Source organism: Mauremys reevesii, linkage group 14 (genome assembly GCF_016161935.1).
Source record: "Mauremys reevesii isolate NIE-2019 linkage group 14, ASM1616193v1, whole genome shotgun sequence".
NCBI lineage: Eukaryota > Metazoa > Chordata > Testudines > Geoemydidae > Mauremys > Mauremys reevesii.
In genome coordinates, this window is record NC_052636.1 from 27,439,125 (window position 1) to 27,452,128 (window position 13,004).

The following is a 13,004-nucleotide window of genomic DNA, read 5'->3' on the forward strand; positions in this document are numbered from 1 at the left end:
CCAAGCCACAAGCCTCCAAAAGGTGACACGCTGCACTCCTCTAGGTTCTCCAGCCTGACGCCAAGGTGCTTTCTCCACTGCTGTCAGCACCCTCTGTCATGCAGGGGTTGGAGTTATCCCAGGGACAGGCCAATAGGAGAAGGAGGAGGCCTTCCTGAACAGCAAGGGGATCTGGGAAAAGGAAGCCAGCATGTTTTTGAACCAGGGACCTTTTGCGTCTAAGGCAAATGTGATAACCACTACACTACAGAAACTCCATCTGTTTGGTTCTTGCTCACCCTGGCACAGACTGATGGACAAACCTGGAAAAAGTGGTGACAGCCCTTCAATGGGCCAGCAGGCAGAGCAGAAGACTGGAGCCGGGGCTCAGGAAGTCATCCTTACGTCGCCCTTGTGACTCCAGCTTGAGGGAGAGCTTCTTTTTCTTCCCCTTGCTGACAAAGAGCAAGAGAAGAATGAAAGGTCAGGTGGGCCAACTCGGTGCAGAAGCCCATGCTGTCTTTTCCTGCTGCATAGCCTGAAATGAGGGACTCGTGGCAGTTAAAGGAACTGCTGCACTTTCAGAAAACATCCCACCCGTGCACAAAGGGGGATAGAAGAGCCTGTTAGTCTAGCACGCTCCCAACTGAACTACTTCAGCAGCTGCTCGGTTTCTTTTTGGCCTCCTGCTTTTCTGTCTGGGATGTTGTTATCAGCTGTGGCACAGAAAAAGGACGTCATTGCGAGCGGCCCATGAAGACAAGATTCACTTTTGCCTTCCTTGCTCGGCTTTACTTGTTTCCTCACCCTATTCCTGCCTTAGTTCCTGGGTTACCTGAAGGCGACGGGGGCCAGCAGTACCAGGAGGAAGTTGGGCAGCTAGACCTTGGTGGCAAAAGTCCTGCCGCCACTTGCCACCCCACTCTCTTCTCCCAGCGTCACACATTGGCCACCAGGGACTTGGGGCCCAGCAGCGCAACGGAAGGCAGTGGACAGAGCCACCCTCGCCTTGAAGCTCCAGCTCATTAAACCACATCTTCAGTCGCTGATGGCCAATGAGAGACCGACATCGCTTGCTATTTTAGCACTTGGAAATGCCATTGGTCAGTCACTGGATCTCTGTAATGCTGTTACAGAACAAATGAACATAGAATCTCAGTGTGACATTCTATACCTTTGGGGGAGCGGCTGTAACCCCCATAATCCTCATTTTCATATCATCGTGATCTTACATATAGAGCATGACTTGTAAGGTATCAGGGAAAGGATATGATCTGCTGAAAGTCACGTCTCTACCCACAGATGTACACCATTCATGCATATGAAGTTATGAGAATTGTGCAGTGTGGTTGTCACTGTGCTGTAAGGTGGGGGAGTCAGCCAAATTTTAGCTCCCCAGTGGCAACAGCAAGGAAAGTAACCAACACCCGGACAGGGTGTCAAACAACCCATCGACAGCCATTGCTCAGCAAGGGAGCTACAATGCAATGACTCACATGCATGAGGACACCCCAGGGGAATTGCTCAGACTTGCTTGGAGAGACGCAGTGATGCTCACCTGACTCTGAAGGGGGGCGGGAGGGGCAAAGCCATGAGGGAAGAAAGGACATGATAAAAGGAGAGACATTTGCCAGGCTTTATCTCTCTCTGTCACCTACATCTACAGACACCCCCACACCAAGCAACTGAAGCGCTGATGAAAGGGGAGAGCCTGGCTGAAAAGCCACCAGCCAGCCTGTGGTGAGAAGCATCTGAGTTTGTAAGGGTACTGAAAGGGTTAAGATCAGCTTAGAATTAAAAGCAATGAGGAGTCCGGTGGCACCTTAAGGACTAACAGATTTATTTGGGCATAAGCGTTCGTGGGTAAAAAGCCCACTTCTTCAGATGCATGGAGTGAAAATTGCAGATAGAGGCATAAATATAGATTGGAACATGAAGTGACGGGAGTTACCATACAAGGGGAGAACCAGTGTTGAAGGCTAATTCAGTCAGGGTGGATGTGGTCCTCTCCCCATAATTGATGGGGAGGTGTCAATACCAAGAGAGGGAAAATAGCTTTTGTTGTGAGCCAGCTACTCCCAGTCCTTATTCAAGCTCAAATTAATGGTGTTAAGTTTGCAAATCAATTGTAACTCTGCAATTTCTCTTTGAAGTCTGATTTTGAAGTTTTTTTGAATGGCTACTTTGAATTATTGGGTGTGAATGTGTAAATGTGCTATTGACTATGCAAGTCCCATATGGTCTCGTGATTTAGATTCCTGGTTTTCACCCCGGCGGCCTGCATTCAATTCCCAGTGTGGGAACAATGCAGAGCTTTTGCTCAGAGGGGAGGCAGGAAATGAAAGGAATGGGAAGGGATCCTGCCAGCAGGGGAGTTGGACAGTGTTGGGAGGGGACCCCAGAAATGGGGATGGGGTAGTGGTCTGGGGGGAGATGAGGGAAGGATCCCAGCTCTGTGGGAAGTTGACATTCTGGAGAGCACAGGCCTGGCATGGGGGGTGGGAGGAGTGAGTGTGTCCCTCTAAACTCACCACCAGCAGACTAAGAAGAATTACGTATTTGTTGGTAAATGTCAATTTCTGTGTAAACACACGACCCAATGGCAAAATCTTTCCATCGATAATCATCAAAACTAACAGATGGGCAAAGTAAGAAACATGTTGCTTGAGAACTTATCCTATTCTAATGCTCTAGGGTTCCCTTTTGCCTTAGGCACCACCACGTGGGCATTTCATATCCCTCCTCATTTTCAAACAGACACACAATTTCCTTTGCACAGATCCATGAACAGCAAAACCTCCCTGTGTCTATTGTCTGAGCCAGGGCATTCGATTCCACTGAAACCTTCTCTCCTGCAATGGCAATGGTCAGACAGAGGGGATGCGTCCACCTTCCCCCTGGCAGTGAGATATTCACTCTCCTCTTCATGCTGCTGTTGTTATTCCATGAGTCATCAAGGATGGAATAAAAAGCTGAGTTTACTCCAGGGTGAGGAAAGAAAGGAGCCACCAACGCCCTCAAAAATCTCAGTGCCCAGAGAAAACCTGCCTCTGTTACTGGACTCCCAGAGGTGCTGGCGATACAATGGGAAAAGGGACTGTCTGAATTGCCAAGGCAGGGAATGAACAATCTACAGCAACATCATTAACCACAAACACACACTAATCATGCTCCAGCCAGTAGGGAAATGGGCAGGAATTCTTGCTGTTCAACCATGGCCACACGTACAGAGCTGCACAGCAGTGAGTGTGCTGGGGAAGCTGGTCTGAGCAAACAATTTGTAATGACCCTTCAGAGAGAACAGAACCAGAGTGTAGAAAGGCCCGTGTGTTAAGTGGCTGTGGCTGAGGCCTTAGGTAGCTGGGCTAGAAAACCATGGGTGTCTTTCTGTGAAGGTCTGATCCTTGCCAGCTAGGCAAGGCTGGTGTGTGGTGTCTCCGTGGCTGTACTTCCAGGGTCTGATCACAACAGTGCCATAGGGAGCCAAGCCTAGACATATTCAGAGGCTAAGGCCAGGTCAATGTTTCCACCAGTGAGTCTATGCTGCTGCAGCTCAGTAATGGAGATGCTCTATGCCAGGGTTTCTCAAACATCCTTTCATTGCAACCTCCTTCTGCCAAAATAACTTAATACGTAGCCCTGGAAAGAGGGACCAAGCCCCTCCACTTGAGAGGGGGGGGAGTACCAAAGACTGAGCCCCAGTGGGGGGAGGGCAAAACCTAAGCCTGAGGGATTCAGCCCTGGGTGGGGGGGCTCAGACTTTTGGCTTCAGCCCCAGGACACAAGAAGTCTAATACCAGCCCTGGTGACCCCATTAAAAGAGAGTCATAACCCACTTTGCGGTTCTGACCCACAGCTTGAGAACCACTGCTCCATGCTGAGGGGGGAGAGTTTTCCTGTTGGTGTAGTCAATCCACTTCCCCAGGAGGTGGCAGCTCTGTCATGGGGAGAAGCTATATCAGTGGGGGTGCAAGCTGTGGTGTTTACCACATTTAAGAAGTTTAATCAAACCCCATTTTTTAAACCACCTGTGGTCTGGGAACAGCAAAGGAGCTCGATGAAGCAGGGTCTGTCCTTCAAAGTCCTGGAGATCACAATTCCACACTCTTGTTGTAATGGGGGTATAGCTCAGTGGTAGAGTGTTTGATTGCAGGTCAAGTGGTCCTTGGTTCAAACCCAAGTGCCCTCTTAAAGAAAAGAAAAAATATTTTTATTTCCATTCTCCATTATGTTCAGGAGCTCCACCATACGAGGATGCTTGAAATGAATGTGAACACTCAACATTTCGCTGTCCAAATGCAAAAAAAAAAACTAGCAAACCTGTCCATCAGCTGAAATCAGTTCCAGTCCTCTGAGTGTCTAGTTTATGTTTTCATCAATTAAACAAAGGGATCATTCCCTGAAGCAGAGCACAAGTTTGAAATACAGGCAGCATAGAGCCAATATTCATAATGTCAACTACAAAAAATGATACACACCTAGAGAGCGCATCATTATAATCAGCCAATCAGAACCTCTCCACAGACCCCTTACACGACCACTTCTCTGTAATATTGGCTGCAAATATAGAACAGTGGTCGCAACGGTGATCTATACAGTTACAGATTATGTCAATAACGTCAAAGGAGGTGACACAGCATCAGAGAGACTGATACTGGAATACTGCCTCCAGTTTTGGTGTCCTCGTTTGAAAAAGATGTTGTGAAATTGGAGCTGGGGCAGCAAAGAGCCACCAAATGTTCTGAGGGCTGGAGAAAAATGCCTTCTAGTGAGCTATTGAAAGAGCTCAACCTGATTAGCTTATCAAAAGATTGAAAGGTGACTTCATTGAAGTGCTGAAGTGCCTTAATGGAGAGAAAAGATTGGGTATTAAAGGGCTCTTTAATCTAGCAGAGAAAGGCATAAGAAGACCCAATGGCTGGAAGGTGAAAAGAGACAAATTCATATTACAACTAAGGCACAAAAATTCAACAGCGAGGGTGATTCACCACAGGAACAAGCTACCAAGGAAAATGGTGGATTCTCCATCTCCTGATGTCATTTAATGAAGACAAGATGCCTTTCTGGAATGTGTTTGCCTCAAAAGTAGCTATTGTGTCCTACAGGAGGCCTGAGATATGCAGGGGGTCCGATTAGATGCTCTAATGGTCTCTTCTGGCAATAAAGTCGACTAATTTCTGAAAAACTGAGTGTAGCTTTGGGAGCAGCGTCTGATGTTTCCCTGTCTAGCCGGCTTGCTGCCTAGAACGAACGCTCCTTTAGTGGGGTGATCCACAGGGAGTAGCTCAAACCTCCAAAGTGCCTGGCCAGGGGCAGGACATTGGCACAGCAAGGGAGGGGTGTGGCAGTGACATCACAAAGGCCTTTTGCAGGACCTCAGACTATTGGTCAGAGGTGGTGGGGAGGTGGTGACCTCACAGAGAGATGCTGACATCAGCCAGGCAGGACAGGGGCGAGGGGCCAGGGAAACCTCAGAGACCCCTGTGGCTTTGCTCCAGCAAGTCTCCTTCTCCAGGTCTCTCTTTGAGGACTGAGAGAGTATTCGGGTTCACGGACGTGAGCGCCAGGAGGAACCTCTTTCGAGTTTTCTCCTTCCCTTATAGTGATTTTACTAGAAAACAGACGTCCCTGTTTAGAAGGTAAGAGCCTCCTCGAGGTCTGAAACCTGTTCAGTCTGATCCATCTGGTGACAGGTCACTTCCCTTCTTTGTACCTCAGGCTCCTCCCCATCTGTCCAATGGGAACAGGGACAGTTCTCGAACTCTGGGCAGTCATGAGCCTGAGTGAGATAAGGGGCGATAAAGCCCTGTGTGAAGGAGAAAGGAGAGTTTCACGGTGTTTAGCACCAAGGAATTCTAAAGTTTGCTAAAATGTCTAGTCTGTGGAAACAAGAAATGGTCAGGGCCAAACTTTTTAACCATTGCCTTTTCTAAATCCCGTTCAGGGATTTGAGTCTTTGTCTTTTCGGTACCTGGGGTTCTTTGCCAGCAGGAGAGAAGAGGTTCCTGCCTCCATTTTTGTGGCCTTAACAAACCAGGTGTTGTGCCCCAGTTCTTGTCTGAGATCCCTGAAAAAGAACATCTTCCCATCCATGAACAAGACAGGACCCATTTTTAAAAGGGGAACAAAGAGACCCCTGGGCCTTACAGACTAGCCAGCCTCACTTCCATAGCTGGAGAGATACTGGAATACATTCTTAAACAATCAGTTTGTCAGCAGCACCTACAGGATAATTTGGTTCTTAGGACGAGGGAGCATGGATTTGTCAAATACAAATCATCCCAAACCCAGCCTCTTTCCTTCTTTGGCAGGGTTCCGGGCCTGGTGGAGGTGGGTTAAACAGTATGAATGATGATTTGGAAAATGGAGTGGAGAGTATCGTTCTAAAATTTGCAGCTGACACCAAGCACTTTGGAGCACAGGATTGGAATTCAAAACGCCCTTAACAAATTGGGGACTTGGTCTTCTTGAGCCAAAGCCCATGGCTGGGCCCCTCTCTCTAGACTGGGCTGAAGTGAAACCCCAGAGCCAAACACTCCTCCTCCTGGGCAGCGCGCTCCGACCTTGAATGGTCAGATGCTGCTTAGCGCTGTCAGAGCAGCTTTGGCTGGGGGATTCTCCCAGCACTTTCCAATAGCGGGAAGGTACGAAATCCCCATTTGCCTGCTGGGGACGGAGCCCTAGAGGGGGGAGCAACTTGCCCAGAGTCCCCCAGGAAAAGGAAAACAACCAGCAGTGGAACCAGTAGGAAACCCAGCAATGGAACCCAGGAGTCCTGGGGGTGTGCTAGGGTGACCAGATGTCCCAATTTTATAGGGACAGTCCCAATTTTGGGGTCTTTTTCTTATCTAGGATCCTATTACCCCCCACTCCCTGTCCTGATTTTCCACACTCGCTGTCTGGTCACCCTCGGGTGTGCACATGTGTGGGTCCCAGCTGCTCCCTGCCCCCCCCATTGAAGCAGGTGTGCAGGGTTACTGCCCTGGGAACCGCAGGGCACCAGTGGACATGGGGCTGGCTGGGCAGGGGCTGATTGGAGGTAGGGTCTGGCTGCAGGCAGGGCAAGGGGTGCGGGGCTGGCTGGAGACAGGGCAGGGGGTGCAGGGCTGGTGCGGGCAGGGGTGTGTGGGGCAGGCTGGCTGGCTTCAGGCAGGGATGCAGCGGGGTGCATGAGGGGTTGGCAGGGCTGGAGACAGAGGAGTGCGGGACTGGCTGGCTTCAGGCAGGGGGGTGCGGCAGGAGTTGGCTGGAGATGGCAGGGGGTGTGGCAGGGGCTGGCTGTGGGCAGGGGTTGTGGGGCTGGCTGCAGAGAGGGGTTGGCTGCGGGCAGGGCATGGGGTGCTGGGCTGGCTGCAGAGAGGGGATGGCTGCGGGCAGGGCATGGGGTGCAGGGCTGGCTGCAGAGAGGGGCTGGCTGCAGGCAGGGCATGGGGTGCATGGCTGGCTGTGGGCAGGGCAAGGGGTGCGGGGCTGGCTGCAGAGAGGGGCTGGCTGCAGGCGGGGCAGGGTGTGCAGGGCTGGCTGCGGGCAGGGCAGGGGGTGCAGGGCTGGCTGCAGACAGGGGCTGGCTGCGGGCAGGGCAGGGGGTGCAGGGCTGGCTGCAGACGGGCTGGCTGCGGGCATGGCATGGGGTGCAGGGCTGGCTGCAGACAGGGGCTGGCTGCGGGCCGGGCATGGGGTGCAGGGCTGGCTGCAGACAGGGGCTGGCTGCGGGCAGGGCAGGGGGTGCAGGGCTGGCTGCAGAGAGGGGCTGGCTGTGGGCAGGGCATGGGGTGTGGGGCTAGCTGCAGACGGGCTGGCTGCGGGCAGGGCAGGGGGTGCAGGGCTGGCTGCAGACAGGGGCTGGCTGCAGACAGGGCATGGGGTGCGGGGCTGGCTGGAGGCAGAGCAGGGGGGTGCAGCAGGGGTTGGCTGGAGCCGGGGAGTGCGGGGCTGGCTGGAGCCAGGGGCTGGCTGCAGGGAGGGCAGAGGGTGGAGGTCACGCAGAAAATGTCCTGAGCGGTATTTTAAGGTGAAGATAACACCATGGTTACCAGTTGACTGGCACATCCTGGGTTAAAGAAAGGAAGGGACCTGGAGTTAATAGTCTGAAGTATTTGTGTTACCAACCCTGTCGCTGTCTGACCCCCCTTCAGTGCGGAGCAGGTGTGTGCGTTGCTGGGTGGAACGCACAGACTCCTGCAGAGCAGGGGCAGCTGTTTCCATGGAAGAGAGCCTGGCACTTAGGAGACTTTCTTGACTTGCTGTTTTGAAGCAATTCAGTAAAATAACGGTGGAGCTACAATGTCCGGTCCAAAATTTCAGCCCCATTGGTGCAAAAATGCTATTTTAGGATCTAAACAGGAGGCTTCCAGCACTAGGACACCTGACCAGAGAGCTCAGTGGGGGCGTAACAGCTGCTGACTCTGAGGGTCCTGGGCTAAATCCACTTGCAGGTGGAGGCGTTTTGATTTATTTGATCGATAATGAGGAAGGTGAAGATTTAATCACGGGTATTTTTAGTAAATGTCATGGACAGATCACGGGCAAAAACCAAAAGCTCATTGCCCATGACCCGGCCATGACTTATACCATAAATACCCCTCACTGAATCTTGGGGAGGGAGGCCCAGGGGGTCCGTGGCACCAGCTGTGGGCGCAGGGAGTCCAGGGGGCCCATGGCACCATGTGCTGGGGGAGAAGCCCCGGGGACCCACGGCCACTCCAGATGCTGCCAGGTAAGGGGAGCCCCAGAGGCCAGCCCTGCTCCGGCCACCTCTGGACAGGTGCCAGGAGCCACTGAGCTGTGGCTGCGCCTGCCACCCTTGGAACCACTGCTCAGGCTGCCCCCAGGCCAGCTGCTGGGGCAGCCACGGAGTCAGCCACAGTGGCCACTGCAGAAGTCACAGAATCTATGACGTGTGCAGCCTCCGTGACACAGAGGGATCCCTAATAAAGAGACAAACCCCTCCCTGCTGTGACTGCAGTTCCTGGAAGGAAAGAGAAGAACAGAAAGTGAAGAGAGAAGGAAAGAGAGAGACTCCTGTCACCTCTCTCCCTGCTCCCTCCCCTTGTATTCTGTAACCCCATCTCACTGGGTTCCTGTGCTGGTGCCATGGGGTGACACTAGAGTTCTGGGGATTAAGGGGAGGAAGAAGGGGCTCTTCACTTCTCAGCATTTCACACAAATTTGTCTTTGGGCTGAAGTTTCTCCTGTGGGGCCTCTCAGTCAGAGCTGTACCCCACCCCCACCCCCAGTGGGGGTGTGTGTAAATTGCAGAGCAGGCAGAGAAGTCGCCCATAAAGGTTCATATTGTTCTGGTGACTGGTTCTGACCTGGGTCCCACGTTCTCTGACACAGGATCATGTGCAGAACATGGGAGCTCTGGCTTTTCCTAAATGCTGTAGACTGTGAGTTCCTGGAAAGGGCAGGGGAGAGGGAGCAAGAGGAGAAAGGCAGAGACATTGGAGGTGAGGAACTGGGGGAAGAAGGAGAGAACAGAGAGACAATAAATGATTGAAGCAGAACAGGTGTCCCAACTCCATCTTGCTCATCACAGGTGTTCAGAGAGACAGGTAGCTGCAGGTTTTCCAGTGTCAAGTCTGAACTTTGATTCTAACAATGTGCGTTGAAATATCAAGGGGATCTCCACATACCTGAGCTCTTCCCCCCTCCCCTTTTTTGTATTAATTTTAATTTTGATGTGTTTGGCTTAACCGTGATCTTCCCTTTCCCCACCTGTATTGCAATTTGGGGTTTATGTTTATTTTGCCTCCTTTTTGTTCATGTCATTATAATTGTAACAGCAAAGGAACCTGCAGGAGCAAAAACTGACTCAAAACTTCATTTCCCCACCATGCCGGAACATCATACAAACAGCTCATGCAGCTGGAATTATAACACGCAAGGCCACAGGATGGGAGATGCAGGTTTCCAAGGGTTCTGTCTTTCTCAGATGACACATTCCAGCCCCTTGTGTGCCTCCATCCTGTATGACCTGCTGGACTTTGACACATTTATTGTCTCATTCTATAGATAATGTGATTGTAACACAATGTGACTGAAATGAAACCACTTCCAGATGAGGAAACAACAGAAGAGAAAAGCCATTATTGCTTTGACTGGGAATCAAACCCAGATCAAGTGTTTAGAAGGCACCTATGCACACCACTATACCACCAATGCATCTAGCAGGAGTAGCTTTCCTGCAGCCTGTGTGTGCTGGCAGAGGGAGTGACACATGACCACAGAGTTAGTGAGCAGGGTGGATGGGCTGGAAGCTGCCTGAGAGCTGGGAGCAGAGTTACCATCCCAGAGTGACTGAAAGGGAGCAAAGGTGAAAACAGATCTCATTGGGAGCTGGCCCCACACCCGCCCCACCCCTAGGAGAGGGGAACTGAAGCTCAACTTCAATCACAGAAAAATCTTCCCTGAGAAGGAAGGGGACAGCTTGTTTTAAAGTCCAGGTTTGTGTTTGTTCCTGCTACATATGGAGTGGCTGGGTAGTGCTGATTCCAGCCCCCAGACTCTGGGAGGATAAGGAACAAATTCAGGCTGCCAGTGACCTGCAGGAGGGAGATGATCTTTTGATAGTGATGGACGCCTCGTCCTAAAGGCCTTTGTCTGCCCCCTTCCAGTGACTGTTTGGCACAGGAATGCAGCCCCGACTCCTGGGTCTCTCCTGGGGAAATGATGTTTCTGTGCAAAACACCAAAGCTTTTAACAGAAAGGAAGAAAAGGAAATAGCCACACGATGGGACTACAACATAAGGAATGAAACACAAGATGCTTCTCCCGTGTGCATTGACTTTTAACCTTGTTTGTGGTGGTGTTGTATCCATGTTGGTCCCAGGGGTCCTCTGGGGCGCCGGGCATTAGCCACTTTCGGGAGAGTGGGCTAGATGAACTGGTCTGACTCAGTGTGGCTGTGCTTATGTTCTAACTGCTGGTTATGGAAGAGACGAGCTTCCAGGCTACACAGAACTGAAGAAGGGTGCTGGGTTAGCTCCACAGCTTGTCTCTTTCACCAACAGAGGTTGGTCCTCTGCAAGCTCTTACCCTCACCCGCCTTCTCTCTCTTGGACTCTGAAAAGTGTTTTCTCTCCACTCCCCTTGGAGAGAAGTTAAGTTTCCCAAAGGAAAGACTTATCAGGCTGAAGCAATTGTATTGATTGTGACACTAGAATTGAAGATTTAATATTATAAATAAATGAGTCTAAACCTGAGGTTCTGTTTTTCACATTGGTTTTTCTAGCTCAGTTCCCAGTTCTCTTCTAGAAAGGCCTCCAGGCTGCCTGCCCAGCCCAGCAAAAGTGGCCAGGAGAAAGCCCACACTGCTGCTCTTTCAGGTACTTGAAGGCTGCTATCAAACCCCCCTCACTCAGTCAGTCCCCAGGCTGTGGCAGTGCCTGGGATTCTTCCATCCTAAGTGCAGGACTCTGCACTTCTCCTTGTTGAACCTCCTCAGATTTCTTTGGGCCCAATCCTCCAATTTGTCTAGGTCGCTCTGGACCCAAAGCCTGTCCTCCAGCACTTGGGATTCTTTACATGCTTTCACAAGGCTGGTCTACACTGGGGGGGGGAATCAATCTAAGATACACAACTTCAGCTATGTGAATAGCGTAGCTGAAGTCGAAGTATCTTAGATCGATTTACCTCTCGCTCTCACGGCGTGGGATTGACATCTGCGGCTCCCTCCGTTGACTCCGCTACCGCTGTTCGCACTGGTGGAGTTCCGGTGTCAACGGGAGCACTTTCGGGGATCGATATATCACATCTAGATGAGATGCGATATATCGATCCCCGAGAAATCGATCGTTACCCGCCGATACGGCGGGTAGTCTAGACGTACCCACAGAGCGAAAAGCACATGTTCCATGATTTCATAGGGCAGAGTTTTATGCTATAGGGAGCTTTCCCTGTGTGGATTTGACAGGTGGATCAACACAGAGACACATTGTGACCCTTCTCAGGGTGCTGAGGGCTGTGAGTCTCCTTGTTGCCACCTGCCACAAGGAAGAGGAAGTTTTCCATTTGGATGTTAGTGACCAAACTCACCAGCCTGCTGGAACTCAAGCACCCTCCTCTGAGCTACAGCAGCCACCCTAACCCTGAGTTCCTTCAACGTGTCCCCCTCTGGGGTCCAGCCCGGATCACCAGATACTCGGTGAAATCCCATATCCTCTCTTCCCCAAGTATCCCAGGTTACTAGTTTTACTGTGGACCATTGCTACTGTATCCCACACAGCACTTGAGTACAGTTATTGAACAAGCAAAACATTTATTTCACAACAGATAGAGATTTAAACAAACGTGAGTGATGGAAACCAACTGTTACCACTAAACAAAGGCAGAAAGTGATAGTATAGAAAGGCCAGCACAAAAAACAGAGAGAGGAACAATAAGATACTAAAAGGACAATGATTGGAACTCTCCATTTCTCTCAGTCTTTGGACTGATGGGTAGTAGAGCTATAGCAACAGTTGAGGAACCAGGGTAAATTAAATCTAACTTTTCAAGATTAGCCATAATTTCCTGTATGACTAACAAAACACAAAAACAAGACAACTTTCAGTTTTCCAAAATAATTCACATTATCACACAGTCTCTTACTCTTTAACCAATAACTTCACCTATAATTTCATTTTAATTGGTAACAATAACATATTCAAAGATCACAAATTCTTGTCATATATGTTAGTTTGCTTTTAATCCCCATTGCCAACAACTGAACCCTGGTTCTTGTTGTGGTTTGTCCCAACATAGGTCCCAACCACTTCTGTGAGTTCATATATCTCAGGCTCTTCTGCCATGTGTGTTGGTAGAAGGGGTCTTCTATGTCGGAATGTTTGCATCATGGAGAAAAATACCTCTCTTTTCACACTTTTTAATCTTTCAAAGTAGGAGGAGGTAGAGAAGTAATGTAAATGCATAAAACACAAGAGAAAACTAAGGTCTGGTTTAGACTAAAGACATTTATCGGGATAACTATATTGCTTAGGGGTTTGAAAAATCCACACAGCTGAGCAACGTAGTTACACAGCCCT

General features: G+C 50.4%; 1 non-coding gene across 1 annotated transcript; it reads left to right on the forward strand.

Annotated features, from left to right (window-relative positions):
• The first annotated feature begins 4,096 nt into the window (after window positions 1-4,096).
• Window positions 4,097-4,168, forward strand: TRNAC-GCA. Its single transcript has one exon. It is a non-coding gene; the product is annotated as a tRNA-Cys (tRNA).
• Window positions 4,169-13,004: the final 8,836 nt, after the last annotated feature.